We start from the raw sequence: 7,024 nt of genomic DNA, 5'->3' as shown, positions 1-7,024 counted from the left end.
TACATTTATTAGGACAATCTTTAGTTTCTCCATTCCCACATTTTTTGCACCTTTTTTTACTTTACATTGAGTAGCCGAATGACCATAACGCAAACACTGGTAACATTGCATGACCGGACTGACAAATACCTCGACCGGGCATCTAACTTTATTGATGTAGATAAATTGAGGAATTAATTTGCCCGCAAAAGTAACAATAATCATCTGTCTTGGGACTCTTTCTGTCTACTAGCCTATTTGCAACCAGTCCCGAATCTACTTCGATTTTAATTCTATTCCTGCCAACACTAACAATTTCAGTTATATTTTTATCGTAATCCGCGAGAGAACTTAATTTTTCTCCTATTTTCATAGAATGAAGACGACCTAAATTCAAATCAGTATATGTCAGTATGTTGAACAAAAATAAAATACGGCCCCGTATCAGTATCGCTAAATCGATTTGAAGTATTTAAAACCCGACTTGATTGTTTGTATTGTTGAGTTGTAGACGACAAGTTTTTATTGCCATCATTAACAATAGAGGTTGGAATTATTAATAATAGAATCATCAGAATTCAAAACATTTGGAGGATTATTACAATTATTAACCTCAGAAAAAACAATATCTTCGACGTGAATATTACTTAACATGTCGTTATCTCCTGGATCCTTTAGAGGTGGGTCTTTGCCACATACACCATTTTTACCCTGGGACATCCCAGGGTTAAGTATTTATCAAAAAAATATAGGAAATATTAATACTTACAGTACAAATGCTAAATTAATAACTTAAAATTAACGTAAACTTAATTAAAAACTAAATAAATTCTATTGAATACGAGACACACTCATACACCGGTCGTCACTATATGAAGGTTCACACGAAAACGATTGGTTCATTTGTATGAAAAGCTACGTTATTATTCCAACATTCAATGACCGAAATATTTAGTTCACAAAAAAATATAATCGTGGTATTTCATTAGGTTGAATATATTGCCTGTTAGACTATTTTAATTTGCCAAAGCTCTAAATCGCTGGTCAACTTAAAATAAAAACTATTAAATTAAGATATTTTTTATGAATTAATGTCAATAATATGATAAAAAAATATTTCAAGTACATTAAATTTTCCGCATTTTATATCAAACGACTTTAGATAAGTTTCAAGTGCCCATAAAATGGTATATATAGGATTTTTTTTCTTATATTTTTTATCTAATAATTAAACAACAAAATGGCAAAACTTACCTTCGTTCTTTTGGCCTTAGTAGCCGTCGTTGTCTTAGCAACAACCGAAGTTAGCGCAAAGTCCGTTAAAGGTAAATATTTGAATTAATTTTTTTTTGGCATATTTCATTATTAGTTATCTATGTTGGTCATCATAATATATAATAGTAACGTGTTAATAAAACAAAAAATAAAACAATATCGTTGTTGTGCAACATAATGCTTGTTTGTTTTTTGTTGTTTCATAAATGATACTTTTCAACGCCCATTTGTAACAGTTTGTCAAATCTTAGCGTTTTTTCCGCTGCTTTGTATGGGAGCATATTTGTTCCTATAGAGCGTTTCACTTTAAGAAAATAACATTACGGACATAGGGCCATGTATTTCATAACACAAGTACGATTCAGGGTTGTATAATTTGTATTTTCGTTTTCACAGACATGAATTAAATTAATGTTTTTTAACGTAATTGACCAAAAGTGCCCATTCGAAACAAGAGATGAAAAGTAGGGAAAATGATTTTAATTAAATAAATAGTATTTACAAAAGATAATTTTATTTTATCTTATTTTAATTATAGTAACGAAAGTTTATTTGTTTTTCGGTAAGAATATCATATACCATAAATCATAGAAATCAGTAGAAAATATTGCTTAGTTAAATCATGCACTTTGCCGGCTATTAAAGATTTAAAAGCAAATAAACGGACCGCTTGGAATGCATATATCTAATTACTAATTGCAACTTAAAATAATACGGTGTACGTATGTCAGCGATTTTATGTCGTTCTCTGAGATTACATAATGATAATAAGGCTTTGTGGTTCTTCAGTTGTTATTCTGACTTTACAGTTAAATGTTAATTGAAAATGGAAATTCGAAAAATATATCGACAATCTAGTAAACCGCATGCCTGAGAATTTTGGCAACACTGATCTCCATAAGCCTAATGTTATTTTCTTAACGTGGAACGCTGTATAGAAGTTTCAGTTGTTCTTACCAATTAATATCAGACAACTTTACTTATTATATTGATTAGTTTCTCTCGTTCATTCTCATTCAGAACTATTTTGTTTCTCCAATACGTATGTACATATGTTTAACTTCCATGTATTACAACATAGTCTATCTACCGATATAATTTTATCTGTGTAAACATTTGTGTAAACCATTTCCGTCTGCATTTATACACATTATTTACATATTTACACATGATTTCTTTTACAATCTACATTAGCTTTTGGACCATTCTCTACTGATTATATATTTTAGCAATCTCTTTCTTCTTCTTCGTTTATGGTAATTCCTAGTGTTTGTGGTTACAGCGTCATTTATTTTTCCTCTGTATATAACTTCTATAGAAAGTCAATCCATACATCTTTTTCGATGTGTTTTGGCTCTATTAATTCTTTTCATCTCTGCTTTTTGGCCTCTTATAAAACGCCATATTTATTTTTGCATACCATAAAAATTATGCTTCAGTTCTTTTGAGAAGCGTTCACAGTGTTCGTTTTTAATTCTTCTTACAAGTGCATGTGCTTCATTTCTTATTCTCTTATAATCTTCGTAAGCTTGCTGTATATTGTTTGACATGTATTTTAGGTAAACTTTTTTCTTTTCCTTGCATTTTTCTTTCACCTCAGTACAGACCACGAAGTTTTTCCTTTTAGGAGAGACTTTCTTTTGTTTATTTTTCTTTTGTCCAGAGCTTCTTTAGCTGAGTCTAAGATGTTTGCCTTAATCTCTTGTTTAATCATCTCTTTGTTATTTTTTTTTTCAATTATCGTAGTTTGTTTTTATTTCACCATATTTCTTCGACGCCGTCACTCTTGGAGCATTGAACGCATTTTTGCTGAACTGAATGGAAGGCGACTGATTGGCTAGATCAATTCAGATTTCACCATACACCCTGCTATAATTATTCTGTCCCATATTTGCAATTTTTGTGTAGCTTAACATAAATATTTTATTACCATGTAATATGAATAAGTAGTTGGGTTAATGTGTTGTATATTCTTATCTTAGTTTAAATGCCAACATTTTACTTGTTATTGTCATAGCTTACGTCTTTTTACAATTATTTTCTATATTTCCGTATCGAAATCAGCCATATTTGTTTTTGTCAACAGTATTCATTATTTTTATTTTTATTTTTTGTTTACCTCTACTTTTCCAAAAAGAATCCAGCCCTACAATTGATCATTTGATTAATACAATATAGACGGTAATACAATAACTGGTTGTTTCTGATTCTACATGATTTCCTCTTTGTATATTTTGTCCTGCAATAAAATAAATTCTAAAGTGAGGTTAAATAATGTAGAAATAATATTAATTATAATTTAATTTTCACAAATTATTATTTTTTATTTGTGTTTAGTTTTTCCGTCGTAATTACTTAGTAAATGAAACTCTGTTGCTGTTTAATAAGTGTAAACGAAACATTTTTACATATCATGTCAAAATGTGCGATGAATGTTTGCATAAACATTTTTTTATTATTACATTGCATGTTTATAATCTACTCTATACACAGAGTAATAAGTAAATAGTCCTAAATAAGTAAAAAGTACCTAAATTAACGTGAGTTAGGTACCGTCCAGGCGTCCAGTGACGGTTCTCTAAGTATTATTGCGGTAGGTCTTCTGGCCATACCCTCATCAATCTTCTTTCGGCAAGTGGTTGGGTGAATAAGTTATTTATCAGTTCGTTGTTGTGATCAGTGGAGCGATTTTTATATTTTATTGAGCGATTCTTTATTATGTCCTTAAGTAATGGGATGTCCAGATCATTGTGAAGTGTTTGTTTAGATACATACCATGGAGCTTTACTTATCATACGGAGTATTTTGGATTGGAATGTTTGAAGTATCTTCGTATTTGAAGGTTTACTACAGCCCCATATTTCTATTCCATATGCCCAAACTCGTATAAGTATAACTTTGTACAGAAGCAGTTTATTTTCAAGAGATAACTGAGACCTTTTGATAAATAGCCAGTTCATATTTTTTAGTTTAAGATCTAGTGGTTTCCGTTTAGTTTTAATGTGCGTTGTCCATGTAAGTTTTTCATCCAGGTGCAATCCCAAGTATTTGACAACTGATTTTATAGGAATGGGAATATTATTAATATAAATTTGTGGACATGTGGATTTTCTTGTTGTAAAAGTAATTTGTACTGATTTGCTAGCATTAACACTGATCTTCCATCGCTTAAGCCAGTTTTGTAATTGATCTAAATGATTTTGTACTTTTTGTGATGCTACATTAGGGTCTATATCCACTGCCAAGATTAATGTGTCATCGGCAAATGTAGCCAAGAAAGTATCATTGCTGATACGTCTGCTGTAAATATCAGATACAGAAATGGACCAAAACGCTACCCTGAGGTACACCAGATTGTATGATGTGGTAATTTGAGTAGCTGTCTTCAATTTTGACTTGAAAGTAACGATCAGTAAAATTGATTTTAGTATAAAGTATAGTTGGTCTGTTAGGTGTAATTTCAGTTTGTAGAGGAGACCTTCATGCCATACTCTATTAAATGCCTGTTGTATATCTAGAAACACTCCAGCCCAAACTTTTTCTCTTCGAGAGTTGTTTTAATTATATTTACTATAATGTGGCATTGTTGGATGGTTGAGTGTTTACGTCTAAATCCGAATTGGTGTTGTGGTATAATTTCGTTTATGGAAACAACTTGCTCGCTTTTATGTAATAGTAGTCTTTCTAATACTTTTGACATTATTGGGAGTAGGCTTAAAGGGCGATATGAATTTGCTTGCGTTGCGGGCTTACCAGGTTTTGGAATCATAGTAACTTGAGCAAATTTCCATTGTATTGGAAAGTATCGAAGACGAAGTATGCTGTTGTATATTATTGTTAATAGCACCACTGCTTTTCTCGGTAGCTTCTAAAGTAATTCCCCTGTTATTAAATCATAGCCAGGAGCTTTCTTAGGATTTAGCATTTTTATTTGTTGTAGTACCTCTGTCGGAATAAATGTTGCCAGAGGAAGAGATAGTTGACATGGAGTTTCGAGGTACATTCTTATATCATTATCTTCATCGTTATTAGTATCTGGTTCTGCGAATGCAGTTGCAAGATGCTCTGCGAATACTGTTGTTTTTTCTGCATTTGTGCGGGCCCAGGTCATATCTGTTTTTCTTAAAGGTGAATTTGTTATTGTCGGACATTTAAACTTTTTTGTAGCTTTCCATATAGAGTGGTGAGAGGTTCGAAACATAAAACTGGAAAGAATCGTTTGTTTCTTCATGTAATGCTCTATTTAGTCTATGACTTATCCTGTTAAGGTACGTTTTATTTAGTAGATTATATTATAGTACCTCATTCTATGTTGAATACCTTGTCAATAGAAATATATTTTCTTATTTCTGGAACTACAACTGCTGCTCATGGATTAATAAAAAAACAGAATACATTAAAAGTATATAAAAATGTTTACGTAACATGGGGCGGGAGAGGGGTAAGAGCTTTGCTTACTTTTGCTGGCAAGAGGGATGGGGAGGGGGTAAATAATTGTAATAAATCTGCTTGCGTAATACTTACACGGCCTCTAATCTGTTGTTTCCTTAGATTGAATCAATCCATTACGACTTTTGTCTTAATCAATATTGTTTACATATTTATATTAAAAAATCATTTAAATTATTTATTTAAAGGGACCGCTAAATATTTATCTAGAATGTTTTTTCTTTCAGGAGTAAGTGCCTTTAAGGTAGTGGCTCTTGGAGACGTTGGAGCGCCCTGTGATTCCGAAATATGTGCAGAAGTATGTAAACAAATAAGCTCTTCAATTGTTGGCGGTATTTGTTACGAAGACAAATGTTATTGTTATTAATAATATATAATTTTTGAACATGCACTAATTTGTTTTATTATAAACAGAAATTTATCTATTTGACATCTATTGATAGGAACACACATTTTGTTCCTGATTTTTATGACGAACTTCTTGTATAATTTTCCAAACTATTTCCAAAAGTCGAATATAAATATAAACAAAAGTAAATATAAATAAAGAAGTCCAATTACTCATATTTGTCGTAAGAGATACGACAGATATGACCATACTCTATAAACATTTTCAAGTATACAGGGCCACCCATATTGACGGAGTGAGGAACAAGCTTTTTTTTAATGGAACACCCTGTATATTTTTACATTTTTGGACTCTTCTCGATGCTCCCGTTTTTTCAACATCAGGTTTAGCAGTGTTATACGAAGTGATTTAAAAGATAAATACGTTTTTTTATTAATTTTGTAGCAAAATTAACACCGTGTAGAACTGTAGAGATTTGATATCAAAATATATTTATGTTCAAAAGCTTTTAATATAGTCTACTATTGTCTAAATTATCATAGCAAATTATTGAATTTTGATATACAGGGTTGGTCGAAACTCTTATTATTATTTCGGGAATGCTTAATAAGCGGTCGAACCCTTATTAAGCATTCCCTATACCTAACTGCTTTAGTTTGTTATTTAATTGAGTTATACGTGATTTTTCGAACCAAACATTAATTGTAACAAAAATTAAGTACGTGAAATGTTATTAGGTTGGCCGTGAAAATATTAAATCAAACCAAATGTTAAAAATTTGATAACTAATCAAAATTTAAATATTAAATATTAAAATTTCAAAAAATACATAATAGTCTATATTGCTTCCTAATTTTTTTAATTTTGAATGAAATATCAAAATACCTAATTAAGTAGTTAGGTTAGGTTAGGATTGTTCGTGTGTAAAATATTAATAAAAACATAATACTCTACTATGATATATTGGCATCC

The 7,024-nt window shown here is 30.8% G+C and overlaps 1 long non-coding RNA gene across 1 annotated transcript; it reads left to right on the top strand.

Annotated features, from left to right (window-relative positions):
• The first annotated feature begins 1,193 nt into the window (after positions 1-1,193).
• LOC140448395 (uncharacterized) lies at positions 1,194-6,094 on the top strand. Its single transcript, XR_011951703.1, has 2 exons — positions 1,194-1,304; positions 5,931-6,094. It is a non-coding gene; the product is annotated as an uncharacterized lncRNA (long non-coding RNA).
• Positions 6,095-7,024: the final 930 nt, after the last annotated feature.

The sequence above is a fragment of the Diabrotica undecimpunctata genome, chromosome 8 (genome assembly GCF_040954645.1).
Source record: "Diabrotica undecimpunctata isolate CICGRU chromosome 8, icDiaUnde3, whole genome shotgun sequence".
In the NCBI taxonomy this organism is placed as follows: domain Eukaryota; kingdom Metazoa; phylum Arthropoda; class Insecta; order Coleoptera; family Chrysomelidae; genus Diabrotica; species Diabrotica undecimpunctata.
Note: the sequence above shows the minus strand (reverse complement) of the source record. Positions and strands in the feature narration are given on the sequence as shown.